Below are 16,422 nucleotides of genomic sequence, written 5' to 3' on the forward strand. Positions count from 1 at the left end.
GGAAATTATATGAGAGGGTATTGATTGAGAGGGTGAAAGCATGTACAGAGCATCAGATTGGGGAAGAACAGTATGGTTTCAGAAGTGGTAGAGGATGTGTGGATCAGGTGTTTGCTTTGAAGAATGTGTGTGAGAAATACTTCGAGAAGCAAATGGATTTGTATGTAGCACTTATGGATCTGGAGAAGGCATATGATAGAGTCGATAGAGATGGTCTGTGGAAGGTATTAAGAATATATGGTGTGGGAGGCAAGTTGCTAAAGGCAGTGAAAAGTTTTTATCGAGGATGTAAGGCATGTGTACGAGTAGGAAGAGAGGAAAGTGATTGGTTCTCAGTGAATGTCGGTTTGCAGCAGGGGTGCGTCATGTCTCCATGGTTGTTTAATTTGTTTATGGATGGGGTTGTTAGGGAGGTGAATACAAGAGTTATAGAGAGAGGGGCAAGTATGCAGTCAGTTGTGGATGAGAGGGCTTGGGAAGTGAGTCAGTTGTTGTTCGCTGATGATACATCGCTGGTGGCTCATTCATGTGAGAAACTGCAGAAGCTGGTGACTGAGTTTGGTAGAGTGTGTGGAAGAAGAAAGTTGAGAGTAAATGTGAATAAGAACAAGGTTATTAGGTACAGTAGGGTTGAGGGATAAGTCAATTGGGATGTAAGTTTGAATGGAGAAAACTGGAGTAAGTGAAGTGTTTTAGATATCTGAGAATGGATTTGGCAGCGGATGGAACTGTGGAAGCGGAAGTAAATCATAAGGTGGGGGAGGGGGCGAAAATCCTGGGAGCCTTGAAGAATGTGTGGAAGTCGAGAACATTATATCGGAAAGCAAAAATGGGTATGTTTGAAGGAATAGTGGTCCAAACAATGTTGTATGGTTGCGAGGCGTGGGCTATGGATAGAGTTGTGCGCAGGAGGGTGGATGTGCTGTAAATGAGATGTTTGAGGACAATATGTGGTGTGAGGTGGTTTGATCGAGTAAGTAATGTAAGGGTAAGAGAGATGTGTGGAAATAAAAAGAGCGTGGTTGAGAGAGAAGAAGAGGGTGTTTTGAAATGGTTTGGGCACTTGGAGAGAATGAGTGAGGAAAGATTGACCAAGAGGATATATGTGTCGGAGGTGGAGGGAACGAGGAGAAGTGGGAGACCAAATTGGAGGTGGAAAGATGGAGTGAAAAAGATTTTGAGTGATCGGGGCCTGAACATGCAGGAGGGTGAAAGGCGGGCAAGGAATAGAGTGAATTGGATCGATGTGGTATACCGGGATAAACGTGCTGTCAGTGGATTGAATCAGGGCATGTGAAGCGTCTGGGGAAAACTATGGAAAGTTGTGTAGGTATGTATATTTGCGTGTGTGGACGTGTGTATGTACATGTGTATGGGGGGGGGGGTTATATATATATATATATATATATATATATATATATATATATATATATATATATATATATATATATATATATATATATATATATATATATATATATATATTTATTTATTTATTTATTCATTTATATTCGTTTTTACGAAATTTCATGTTTGTTTTAATTGTTTAAGACTTGAAAGTAGTCCAAAGTTTACCATACTGGAAGAAAAGATTTTGGGCCTTACTAACGGACCCAACCCTGAAGACGCTGCATATAATTCCAGTTTGTCTTCCAGACCCAGGTCACCGGTGGCCCAGAGCATTTTGTTCAAGACTCTGGAATGTTTTCCCTTTCTTCCAGAGTCACATCGAGGGGAAGGTAATGACTTACAGCATTTTGTTATAATCGCATGAAAAACTCTTGTCATTATATCAACAGATCTTGTTTCGCATTCATACATTTGGTTGTCTATTTGGCCGATTGGCTGGGCTTAAGGTCTATCAACTGCCTGATTCATTAAGGACGTCAGCTTTTAGTTGCATCCACCCAACCGAAAAATATTTATCTTTAACACTTTCTTCAGGTGTTAAAGATGATTCTAAGACCACATCCACACCCATGATGTATATGGCCCTTACTACTAACACTTTAAAAAATCTTAATGATCATAATATTTTCATCTCCTTAGACTAACTAAGTGTGACGAATTTAGACTTCCGTCAACTTCAGTGAGTAAGAGTAACACTGTTTATTATTTTCTAGACTATTTATTTTTTCCGATGAACTGCAAGTCGTGTTAACCCAAGCTGCTACTGTAAGGTAGGTCGACTAAGGTGTTGCGAGTCGCGGCACACACATGTAGTCTTCAGGGCCTGGCTGGTTTGATACACTTAGCCAGTACTTGTCCAGGGCGCTCATGCATTTCTCGACTGCTCATCAAACTCACATCAAACTGATGGATGCCACCAGGAGAGGACTTTGGGAGGGGCAGAGGTCCGATGACAAGCTGTTGGCCACGACATACTCAAGCTGAGTCTGGTGCAAGACGAGGGACTTATCATGCAACCCACTGAGTTTCAAGCTCACGTGGTGACTCAGAGATACCGATGAATCATTGTGATTTCTCTCCGGCTTTGCGGCTATTCACAGCTTCAGCTGTGGTACGGTGGATCCTCTCTCTGTCTGTCAGAGAGAGAGAGAGAGAGAGAGAGAGAGAGAGAGAGAGAGAGAGAGAGAGAGAGAGAGAGAGAGAGAGAGAGAGAGAGAGAGAGAGAGAGAGAGAGAATAATTTCCCCTAGGCTTCACCCTCATCCGTGAGCTGCATCAAGCCCCAGCCCATCATCATCCTCACAAGCCACGGCAAAAAAGAAAAAAAAAAAAAAAACAGTAGGAGAGACGATGTTCTCGACTCCCACTTGGCCTTACAAGCCATGATCCGTTGCCAGCCTGTTCTCTGGTACCTACACTTTTAAGTGGAAAAACCTCGAGGGACGTGGGATTCTCAGAGGACCAGCTCATGATGTGATGCAGATAAGGTTCATGCAGGTCGCTCTAGAAACCAGGGGTGACTTCTTTCTCTTCCTGTGCGCCTCTACATGAAGTCTGCCACTCGACTGCTGGTCAACGAGTCTCTCAACTTTAATGAACCAACAATTTGTGTACTTCAGAAGTCCAGAAATTGCTATCGTGACCAGCGAGGCATGATATACGGTTAGATAGGTCTAAAATCTCTTTCCCAGCCGCATTGGAAATTCGCTGAGGTCCACCTACCCCTACACACACACACACACACACACACACACGAGAGAGAGAGAGAGAGAGAGAGAGAGAGAGAGAGAGAGAGAGAGAGAGAGAGAGAGAGAGAGAGAGAGAGAGAGAGAGAGAGAGAGAGAGAGAGAGAGAGAGAGAGCTTGTTATCACAGCTAACTAATGAAATATAGACATGTTTCATGTTATGATAAGGTTGCTGGAATCTATCTTTTTTTTTTTTTTCAGAGGGAGGGTTTTGAGATAAAGCCCTTGGAATACTGCGAGTTACAGTGTAGCGCAGGTCGCAAGGCAGACACATCACAGAGAGGAAGAATATGTGTTGACAGAGATTAATGATTGGAGTCAACACGACTGCGTTCCAGTACGTCGAAAGGAGGAATCAAAGTGACCCGTGAAAATGTGATAAACTAATCAGCTCCATCATGTATATACTGGGTAGTGTCCAGCTGTCCTGATCCAGAACAAGATAGATAGTATTGTTGAATCTGTATAACAGTACTATAAAGAATATCTTGATCGAAAACTCGCTGGAAAGTTCTGCAGGCTGTGTTTACAAAATCCAATGTAAAAACTGCATATATATATATATATATATATATATATATATATATATATATATATATATATATATATATATATATATATATATATGTATATATATTAGGGGAAATCTATTCTAGTGGAAAGAACTGTAGCATCAGCTCCCTTATCCTCCGAGCAAGACGGCAACAATGATACCAGCACTAGTGGGGGATCTTCCATTGTGAAAATCATCTCCAGGATGAAGAGAGTTGAACGGGTCTTACGTCACTACAGTGGTAAATACTGTGATCATTCCCCTCATCATCCTGGGAGTTGAGGGAACAACTAACACCCTGCCGGACGGGATGGCTGAGGCCGGGGACTTGGTCGCGCGGCGGAACCTCACCAGTTTGGCCTCAGCTTCAGGAGTGAGTGGACGTCCCGGTCTCGACCGCTCCCGCCTTGAGAGAGAACGACCCCTCGCTGATACTTTGCCACGAACGATATCTCTCTTTTTTTTTCTCATATTATTCCTCTAGGAACAGAGAAGGTATTCAGTGTGAAAATAAGGTGCTGTAAAGAAGCACACGCACACACACACACAAATATATATGTATAAATCTTCACTGTGAACAAAACTTAATTAGGAAAAGTACTTTTGAGAAAAATCTGCCACTAAAGTGATTGTTAAGAAAGACTCAACCATGCAAGAGCGGAACTTGAACTAGAAAAGAATAACAGTGTGACATTCGTGCGTGTGTGTATGTGTCTGTGTGAGTCTGTGTGTGTGGGTGAGTGAGTGTTGTGTGTGCGTGTTGGTAGGGTTGTCCACAGCCGGAACTCACTACAACTGCACCAGGTTATCGCCTCTTACACCTGAGAGAGAGAGAGGGTAGGTGTGCCTGGTTTTTTTTTTTTCTTCTTTGAATAAGACAATCTTGGACATAAAAGATTTGAAAATAGAAAAACTCCCGAGTTTACCAAATATTTTTGAATTGTGTCAGGGTCTATATATACACCAATACTCTCCCATCATAATGTGTCGATATATATGTATATATGTAAATATATATATATATATATATATATATATATATATATATATATATATATATATATATATATATATATATATATATATATACATACATATATATATATATATATATATATATATATATATATATATATATATATATATATATATATATATATATATATATATATATATATATATATATATATATATATATATATATATATATATATATACATATATTATTCATGATTCGTCGTCCATCATCATCATCATCATCATCATCATCATTATCATCATCATCATCATCATCATCATCATCATCATCATCATTATCATCATCATCATCATCATCATCATCATCATTATCATCATCATCATCATCATCATCATCATCATCATCATCACCATCGTCATCATTATCATCAACCTTCATTTTGGACACCGATTAACCTGGAGACACTCAAAAGGTGATTTGCTTTACTTTATTCGAATCACATGACTCTTGGGAAAGAGCATCCGATCACATGACTCTCTGTGGATAGATAAAAGAAAGGGCGACATACGTCTGAAACCTGTCGTAGGTGAAACAGGCAATGGTGTTTTCGAGGAACTTTTAAACGGGTTAAAAGGAAGGAACACAGAGCAAGAATTTATTTAACACGGATGGTGTGAAATGTCTAGCGTATGATACTGCGAACAACAAAGATATATTTTTTTTTTTTTTTTTTTATACTTTGTCGCTGTCTCCCGCGTTTGCGAGGTAGCGCAAGGAAACAGACGAAAGAAATGGCCCAACCCCCATACACACGTACATACACACGTCCACACACGCAAATATACATACCTACACAGCTTTCCATGGTTTACCCCAGACGCTTCACATGCCTTGATTCAATCCACTGACAGCACGTCAACCCCTGTATACCACATCGCTCCAATTCACTCTATTTCTTGCCCTCCTTTCACCCTCCTGCATGTTCAGGCCCCGATCACACAAAATCTTTTTCACTCCATCTTTCCACCTCCAATTTGGTCTCCCTCTTCTCCTCGTTCCCTCCACCTCCGACACATATATCCTCTTGGTCAATCTTTCCTCACTCATTCTCTCCATGTGCCCAAACCATTTCAAAACACCCTCTTCTGCTCTCTCAACCACGCTCTTTTTATTTCCACACATCTCTCTTACCCTTACGTTACTTACTCGATCAAACCACCTCACACCACACATTGTCCTCAAACATCTCATTTCCAGCACATCCATCCTCCTGCGCACAACTCTATCCATAGCCCACGCCTCGCAACCATACAACATTGTTGGAACCACTATTCCTTCAAACATACCCATTTTTGCTTTCCGAGATAATGTTCTCGACTTCCACACATTTTTCAAGGCTCCCAAAATTTTCGCCCCCTCCCCCACCCCATGATCCACTTCCGCTTCCATGGTTCCATCCGCTGACAGATCCACTCCCAGATATCTAAAACACTTCACTTCCTCCAGTTTTTCTCCATTCAAACTCACCTCCCAATTGACTTGACCCTCAACCCTACTGTACCTAATAACCTTGCTCTTATTCACATTTACTCTTAACTTTCTTCTTCCACACACTTTACCAAACTCAGTCACCAGCTTCTGCAGTTTCTCACATGAATCAGCCACCAGCGCTGTATCATCAGCGAACAACAACTGACTCACTTCCCAAGCTCTCTCATCCCCAACAGACTTCATACTTGCCCCTCTTTCCAGGACTCTTGCATTTACCTCCCTAACAACCCCATCCATAAACAAATTAAACAACCATGGAGACATCACACACCCCTGCCGCAAACCTACATTCACTGAGAACCAATCACTTTCCTCTCTTCCTACACGTACACATGCCTTACATCCTCGATAAAAACTTTTCACTGCTTCTAACAACTTGCCTCCCACACCATATATTCTTAATACCTTCCACAGAGCATCTCTATCAACTCTATCATATGCCTTCTCCAGATCCATAAATGCTACATACAAATCCATTTGCTTTTCTAAGTATTTCTCACATACATTCTTCAAAGCAAACACCTGATCCACACATCCTCTACCACTTCTGAAACCGCACTGCTCTTCCCCAATCTGATGCTCTGTACATGCCTTCACCCTCTCAATCAATACCCTCCCATATAATTTACCATATATATATATATATATATATATATATATATATATATATATATATATATATATATATATATATATATATATATATATATATATATGTATATATATATATATATATATATATATATATATATATATATATATATATATATATATATATGAATATGAATATATATGTACATATATATATATATATATATATATATATATATATATATATATATATATATATATATATATATATATATATATATATATATATATATATATATATATATATATATATATATATATATATATATATATATATATATATATACATGTGATTGTCCAAAACATACAACAAGCGTTCATAAACTTATCATTTTACAAATTTTATCAATAATAAAGTTATCTAATTTGCTCTATACAAATTAGATATATATATATATATATATATATATATATATATATATATATATAAATATATATATATATATATATATATATATATATATATATATATATATATATATATATATATATATATATATATATATATATATATATATATATGTTTGAGGACAATGTGTGGTGTGAGGTGGTTTGATCGAGTAAGTAATGTAAGGGTAAGAGAGATGTGTGGAAATAAAAAGAGCGTGGTTGAGAGAGCAGAAGAGGGTGTTTTGAAATGGTTTGGGCACATGGAGAGAATGAGTGAGGAAAGATTGACCAAGAGGATATATGTGTCGGAGGTGGAGGGAACGAGGAGAAGTGGGAGACCAAATTGGAGGTGGAAAGATGGAGTGAAAAAGATTTTGTGTGATCGGGGCCTGAACATGCAGGAGGGTGAAAGGAGGGCAAGGAATAGAGTGAATTGGAGCGATGTGGTATACCGGGGTTGACGTGCTGTCAGTGGATTGAATCAGGGCATGTGAAGCGTCTGGGGTAAACCATGGAAAGTTGTGTGGGGCCTGGATGTGGAAAGGGAGCTGTGGTTTCGGGCATTATTGCGTGGCACCTGGAGAATGAGTGTGAACGAATGGGGCCTTTGTTGTCTTTTCCTAGTGCTACCTCGCACACATGTGTGGCGAGGTGGCGATGGGAGTGAATGGGGGCAGAGAGTGTGAATTGTGTGCATGGGTATATATGTATGTGTCTGTGTATGTATATATATGTGTACATTGAGATGTATAGGTATGTATATTTGCGTGTGTGGACGTGTGTGTGTATACATTGTGTATTTGGGTGGGTTGGGCCATTTCTTTCGTCTGTTTCCTTGCGCTACCTCGCAAACGCGGGAGACAGCGACAAAGCAAAATAAATAAATAAATATATATATATATATATATATATATATATATATATATATATATATATATATATATATATATATATATATATATAATATATATTATCCCTGGGGATAGGGGAGAAAGAATACTTCCCACGTAATCCCTGCGTGTCGTAGAAGGCGACTAAAAGGGGAGGGAGCGGGGGTGCTGGAAATCCTCCCCTCTCGTTTTTTTTTATATTTCCAAAAGAAGGAACAGAGGGGGCCAGGTGAGGATATTCCAAAAAAGGCCCAGTCCTCTGTTCTTAACGCTACCTCGCTAACGCGGGAAATGGCGATTAGTTTAAAAGAAAAGAAAAGAAAGATATATATATATATATATATATATATATATATATATATATATATATATATATATATATATATATATATATATATATATATATATATATATATATATATGTATGAACTTTCACCTGACCCTTAAGGATCAGGTGAAAGGTCAAAACATTATGTTCAAACCGTCGTACTCAAGGGGTAACACCATCGTACTCAGAAGTCGTACTGTCGAACTCGAACTCACTAATTGCACCATCGTGCTCAAGGATCAAACCGTCCCGATCAAGGTCGCGCTATCATGCTCCAGGGTCGCATACTCATGTTCTAGGGTCGCATCGCTTTGCTCTAGTGTTGCACTATCTTCCTCATGAGATTATTCCCGTGAGCACGGCAACACATGCCGTAATGATGACCATATTGGATGAAGGATAAGAAAAACAGCTATGGAGAGATTGAGGAAATGTGTAAAAGAGGGTCATTTTGAGGTCCTCGGACGTATGTTTCACTTTCCTTTTTTTCATATATATATATATATATATATACATATATATATATATATATATATATATATATATATATATATATATATATATATATATATATATATATATATATATATATATATATCCCTGGGGATATGGGAGAAAGAATACTTTCCACGTATTCCCTGCGTGTCGTAGAAGGCGACTAAAAGGGGAGGGAGCGGGGGAGCTGGAAATCCTCCCCTCTCGTTTTTTTTTTTTTTTAATTTTCCAAACGAAGGAACAGAGAAGGGGGCCAGGTGAGGATATTCCCTCAAAGGCCCAGTCCTCTGTTCTTAACGCTACCTTGCTAACGCGGGAAATGGCGAATTGTTTGAAAGAAAGATAGAAAAAAAAAATATATATATATATATATATATATATATATATATATATATATATATATATATATATATATACATATATATATATATATATATATATATATATATATATATATATATATATATATATATATATATATATATATATATATATATATATTTTTTTTTTTTTTTTTTTCTTTTTCTTTTAAACTATTCGCCATTTCCCGCGTTAGCGAGGTAGCGTTAAGAACAGAGGACTGGGCCTTTTTTGGAATATCCTCACCTGGCCCCCTCTGTTCCTTCTTTTGGAAAATTTAAAAAAAAACGAGAGGGGAGGATTTCCAGCCCCCCGCTCCCTATATATATATATATATATATATATATATATATATATATATATATATTTTTTTTTTTTTTTTTTTGCTTTGTCGCTGTCTCCCGCGTTTGCGAGGTAGCGCAAGGAAACAAACGAAAGAAATGGCCCAACCCACCCCCATACACATGTATATGCATACGTCCACACACGCAAATATACATACCTACACAGCTTTCCATGGTTTACCCCAGACGCTTCACATGCCTTGATTCAATCCACTGACAGCACGTCAACCCCGGTATACCACATCGCTCCAATTCACTATATTCCTTGCCCTCCTTTCACCCTCCTGCATGTTCAGGCCCCGATCACACAAAATCTTTTTCACTCCATCTTTCCACCTCCAATTTGGTCTCCCTCTTCTCCTCGTTCCCTCCACCTCCGACACATATATCCTCTTGGTCAATCTTTCCTCACTCATTCTCTCCATGTGACCAAACCATTTCAAAACACCCTCTTCTGCTCTCTCAACCACGCTCTTTTTATTTCCACACATCTCTCTTGCCCTTACGTTACTTACTCGATCAAACCACCTCACACCACACATTGTCCTCAAACATCTCATTTCCAGCACATCCATCCTCCTGCGCACAACTCTATCCACAGTCCACGCCTCGCAACCATACAACATTGTTGGAACCACTATTCCTTCAAACATACCCATTTTTGCTTTCCGAGATAATGTTCTCGACTTCCACACATTCTTCAAGGCTCCCAGAATTTTCGCCCCCTCCCCCACCCTATGTATATATATATATACACTTTATTCGTATTCATATAACTCCGCGTTGTACAGTCAGGTTCGGTAAAACGCTCTCAGCTGGCTATGTGTTCTGTTCGGAAACAACCGATAGACCCCGTTGCTCACCATAGTGAGACGAAGGGTATTCGAGTACTTAGTATTTCGAATAGTTGTTTCCTATAATACAGTCCCTTAGCCTAGCGGTTAGCATGCCTGCCTCTTGCACAAGGGGTCCCAGGTTCGATCCTGGCTGATGGAGCTTTGTATGTTCTATATATATATATATATACATATATATATATATATATGTATATACATATCTATATATATATATATATATATATATATATATATATATATATATAGCCAGTGTCTAAAATTCAAGATAAGGAGAATATGTACCATTTCGTCTGGTACAGAGAATACTACGCACTGCAAAATGTTTCGTAATAATGAATTATGCTCCGCAATAGAACTTAATGATAGAGAAAGTATAATAATTAAGACGGTGATTAATTGATCACAGCATCAGGCACACGTCAATAGCAAGTCATTGGTGATAATGACGTGCAGTCAATATTGTAATTCATGATGGATACGGCCGACACAAGAGGCCAAATGAACGGGTGTCGAACCATGTCACCGCTCCTGGCAGGCTGAGCATAGCTGTGTCTGTGGAATTCTATCGAAGATGATTGTGTCTGTAGAGGCAGGTCGAGCATGACATATGTCTGCGGAGAGAGGGTCGACCGTGACCGTGTCTGTGGTCTTGTGGAATCGGGTTTAGCATGTCCGTGTCTAGCTCAATAGGAGGAAGGAGAATCCATCTTCATTCTGAAGGGATAGAGCGAGGCTCCATTGTTCAGGGCGAGGGAGGATTAGTCGTTGCTTTGTAGGGAGAACAGATGTTCGTCGACGTTATTGTAGGGTTAGGGAAGAACTGGTGAGGCTCTGCAGATAGATGGAAACTTACATGCGAGTACTTATAACTTGACTCTGACGAAAAAAAGGGCAGGGCTAACGCGCAGTGCTCATAGCAGGAAAATCTAGTGCTACGAAGAACGAGTCGTGTGAGTTATGTACCGTCAAGTGTTGTACATAAGATGGAGACTCTGGACGTTCGTGGACTGGAAGCCAACAGCCCACTTGTTGGTGAGGTAGAATTGAATAGATACCTAAAGCTACCTGGGTCAAAGAAGTGACACTTGACAGCCACTGAAGTGTTCGTTCACAGCATCGCCATCACGAACTTTCCCGATACCCAGGTGGGTAGCAGTGGTAGTCTACCTCCCTGGTATACTACCGTAGTCTACCTCCCTGGTATACTACCGTAGTCTGCCTCCCTGGTATACTACCGTAGTATACCTCTCTGGTATACTACCGTAGTATACCTCCCTGGTATACTACCGTAGTATACCTCTCTGGTATACTACTTACCTACTGACCTATCTACCTAGCACCTTCCAACTTATGAATACTGACGACGAGACTTTGCCTGAGGTAAGGCTGGCGCGTAGGCCTCACCGCACATCTTGGCTCGTGCCGTTCAGCATTGTCCGTCCATCGCTCCATTTCGCTTGCAGTCACATCCCGTGTTTTTGATATGTCAGGTCACTTCACCATCCGTCTAATATCTTTACTTTGTAGGATTCGATGTGAACTCCAGGGATGATCCTACATTTTACGAGGCCCAACACTGAACAGCCTCTTCCATCTCTCATGGAGGGTGAACGTGTGTTGCTCTTCTGTATCTCCAGGATTTCCCGAGGAACATCTATAGATTGAATCATTCTGTTGCTTAACGTTCATGATGAGGATGTTAGTTCGAAAACATATGCTTTCCTTTTCCATTTAGTTTGCCGCTCTGCATTACTGTAACTCTTTTGGTCTTTCATTTAACTCATGTGTCCCATATCATTCCATTTTGACTTGTATTGTGTTCCTGAATTCTTTCTGGTTTATTTGATTTAGTTTGCTTTGGTTGATAACCATACAACAAAGCAGGATTCAAGTTTAGCTTCTAAGATATTGCACCATGAACATTTTCATCATTAACTTTTTTTCATTTCTCGCAATAGAAATTCCGTACAAAGCAGTAGTATTCAACTTTGCCTTATATATATATATATATTTTTTTTTTTCAAACTATTCGCCATTTCCTGCGTTAGCGAGGTAGCGTTAAGAACAGAGAACTGGGCCACAGGGAATAGCCTCACCTGGCCCCCTTCTCTGTTCCTTCTTTTGGAAAATTAAAAAAAAATTAAGAGGGGAGGATTTCCAGCCCCCCGCTCCCTCCCCTTTTAGTCGCCTTCTACGACACGCAGGGAATACGTGGGAAGTATTCTTTCTCCCCTATCCCCAGGGATATATATATATATATATATATATATATATATATATATATATATATATATATATATATATATATATATATATATATATATATATATATATCATACCGTGAACATTGTCAGCGTCATTACTTTACTATCTCGTAGTAATGAAAGTCCTCATTATCATACTACTCAATATGTGGCTCGATTCTGCCGTCCTGTAATAATGATCACAGAAGTCAAGCTTCTCGTTTGTGATCACAAGATCTTTGAGTTTTCCCTCACTTTCCATATCTCTTTTGCTGTTTGTCCCTTTGAAGTGTGTCTTCTCTTGTATTCTTAGTCGTTCCATAACTTATTTGTTCAAGTTAATCTTTATCATACTGCGTTAGCATTACGTCCACACATGTAAAGAATTATATCCTAGTTTTCAAGCTCAACTATAGACTTATATCCAAGTTTTTTCATCCATTTATAGAATTATATGCTAGATTTTCATCCATTTATAGAATTATATCCAAGTTTTTTCATCCATTTATAAAATTATATGCTAGATTTTCATCCATTTATAGAATTGTATCCAATTTTTTCATCCATTTATGGAATTATATGATAGATTTTCATCTATCTGTAGAATTACATCCAAGTTTTTTCATCCATTTATAGAATTATATGCTAGATTTTCATCCATTTATAGAATTATATCCAATTTTTTCATCCATTTATAGAATTATATGCTAGATTTTCATCCATTTATAGAATTACATCCAAGTTTTTTCATCCATTTATAGAATTATATGCTAGATTTTCATCTATTTATAGAATTACATCCAAGTTTTTTCATCCATTTATAGAATTATATGCTAGATTTTCATCCATTTATAGAATTACATCCAAGTTTTTTCATCCATTTATAGAATTATATGCTAGATTTTCACCCGCTTATAGAATCATATCCGCTAGTGGTATTTTCGTATCTATTTCACTGACTCTGGTATCACCTGCCAAACATCTCACTAAAGTGTGGCTTTAACTTCACCATCTGATAGCATCATTGCAACCATTTTACCACATGTGGCTACATTTGCCACTACACTGAATTTTTCTGCTTGATAGATATCCCTTAATCAGGTAATCTATTTATCTATTAATGTCTAGTTTCCCTCCTTTTCCTGATGCAATTCTGTAATTTGCTTCAGCAGATTAGAGAATCAATAGCACCGATTCGCTTTCTTTGCTTTAGAGTTTGATAACTGCATTAATGATAAAACAGAACTTTTGAGTCTGTGTAAGCTTTTTTACCTGGTACATATTCATGTTGGTCTTCATCTGTGTAGTTGCCATTAGTCAAGTGTATTCATAGACATGTTTACCCGCACTCTTTTTTAAAACCTTTAATTCCGTGTGATGTTATGATCGCTGGTGTGAGCTGCTTTGGTAGATATTTAGATCCGTCTTTCTCTACTGGTTCTGCAAGCACCATTTCAGGAACGTGTGTCATACTGTTTTGATCTAGTATTTGACTCATTAGCAACATCAAACGTTTTTCTGTCATCGTCTTTTTAACTATTTTTTTTTTTTTATAGAAACTAGTTGGAGTTCTTTTAGGATTTGGAGATGCGTTTCCTCTAAGCTAAGTTAATGCGCTGTTTATAGCATTTTCTCTCATTTCAGTAACTGTAATAGCATTCTTATCAGATTAGTTATATACAGCATTATCAATCAAGCGTCTTTATCCATCATTCTTTTTTTCTTTTTAACTGAAGACTGATTTATACCGACCAATTAGCATTTCGTATATTTTGATGCGTTCGTTTTTAAATGTTTTCCCGCTTTTAAAGGCCCGATCCCAGAAAATATATGTTCTTTTCTTTGTTCATAAATGAATACAGGACTTTTGGGATTCTACCCCATACTTTGTAGTGCTTTCTCCTCATGCAACCTCTGTTGTTCTGTATGAGATTTCATTGTTCATGTGTTGGAATCTATATATCATTTTTCTCTTCTTGCAAATCGTCTATACCTCTGTTATTGCTGATTATTAATCGTCTTTTCTTTCTTTATTCTCTTCTTATCAGATGCATTATTTTCTATCTCTCTATCCTTCATTTCACTCTCTATTCCTCTCTTTCGATGGGATTTGTCTTTTATATTACTTGACTCATTCTCTTTCAAGATAGTATTGTGTTGATGTCTATATTAATGTCAATATAAGACTTCATTCCAGTCCATATTTGACAATAGATCATTAGAGTCTTATTCAATTTCTTCTTGTCGGATTAGAGATGATCGAGTTAATCTTGCCAACGTGTTCTCTACAGCTGCGTCATATCTAATCTTCGTCCATTTCCAGATCATAAGTTGTCATTACTTCCACTATTGTTAACACTGTTATCTGTGAAGACCCACATATCCCATTAGTGGAACTGTCGATATCGTTGTCTGTAGGAACTGCCATATCGTGTGTGATATTGTCAACATTGCTCTCTGTAACACTGCTATGTCAGGTGTAACACGAAGTGAATTGTAATATTCCTTTTTCCCTGGGTTATAATCTGTTTGTAACAAGTTGTATGTACTAATGATGCTACTGCTATATATTTGCACCTACATTTATGACCTGCTGCTCTTTCATCCAATTCTGTACTTTGAAAATCATATATATATATATATATATATATATATATATATATATGTATATATATATATATATATATATATATATATATATATATATATATATATATATATATATATATATATATATATACATATATATATTTTTTTTTTTTTTTTTTTTTTTTTTTTATACTTTGTCGCTGTCTCCCGCGTTTGCGAGGTAGCGCAAGGAAACAGACGAAAGAAATGGCCCAACCCCCCCCCCCCATACACATGTACATACGTCCACACACGCAAATATACATACCTACACAGCTTTCCATGGTTTACCCCAGACGCTTCACATGCCTTGATTCAATCCACTGACAGCACGTCAACCCCTGTATACCACATCGCTCCAATTCACTCTATTCCTTGCCCTCCTTTCACCCTCCTGCATGTTCAGGCCCCGATCACACAAAATCTTTTTCACTCCATCTTTCCACCTCCAATTTGGTCTCCCTCTTCTCCTCGTTCCCTCCACCTCCGACACATATATCCTCTTGGTCAATCTTTCCTCACTCATTCTCTCCATGTGCCCAAACCATTTCAAAACACCCTCTTCTGCTCTCTCAACCACGCTCTTTTTATTTCCACACATCTCTCTTACCCTTACGTTACTCACTCGATCAAACCACCTCACACCACACATTGTCCTCAAACATCTCATTTCCAGCACATCCATCCTCCTGCGCACATCTCTATCCATAGCCCACGCCTCGCAACCATACAACATTGTTGGAACCACTATTCCTTCAAACATACCCATTTTTGCTTTCCGAGATAATGTTCTCGACTTCCACACATTTTTCAAGGCTCCCAAAATTTTCGCCCCCTCCCCCACCCTATGATCCACTTCCGCTTCCATGGTTCCATCCGCTGACAGATCCACTCCCAGATATCTAAAACACTTCACTTCCTCCAGTTTTTCTCCATTCAAACTCACCTCCCAATTGACTTGACCCTCACCCCTACTGTACCTAATAACCTTGCTCTTA

The 16,422-nt window shown here is 38.3% G+C and overlaps 1 protein-coding gene across 1 annotated transcript in view; it reads left to right on the forward strand.

Moving 5' to 3' along the window:
* The first annotated feature begins 4,079 nt into the window (after positions 1-4,079).
* Positions 4,080-16,422, forward strand: part of LOC139755672 (adipokinetic hormone/corazonin-related peptide receptor variant I-like) — a 327,057-nt gene continuing 314,714 nt past the window's right edge. The window contains exon 1 of the mRNA XM_071674321.1: positions 4,080-4,545. The gene's annotated coding sequence lies outside the window, so the exon portion shown is untranslated. The remainder of the gene's footprint in view (positions 4,546-16,422) is intronic.

This window comes from Panulirus ornatus, chromosome 19 (genome assembly GCF_036320965.1).
Source record: "Panulirus ornatus isolate Po-2019 chromosome 19, ASM3632096v1, whole genome shotgun sequence".
In the NCBI taxonomy this organism is placed as follows: Eukaryota; Metazoa; Arthropoda; class Malacostraca; order Decapoda; family Palinuridae; genus Panulirus; species Panulirus ornatus.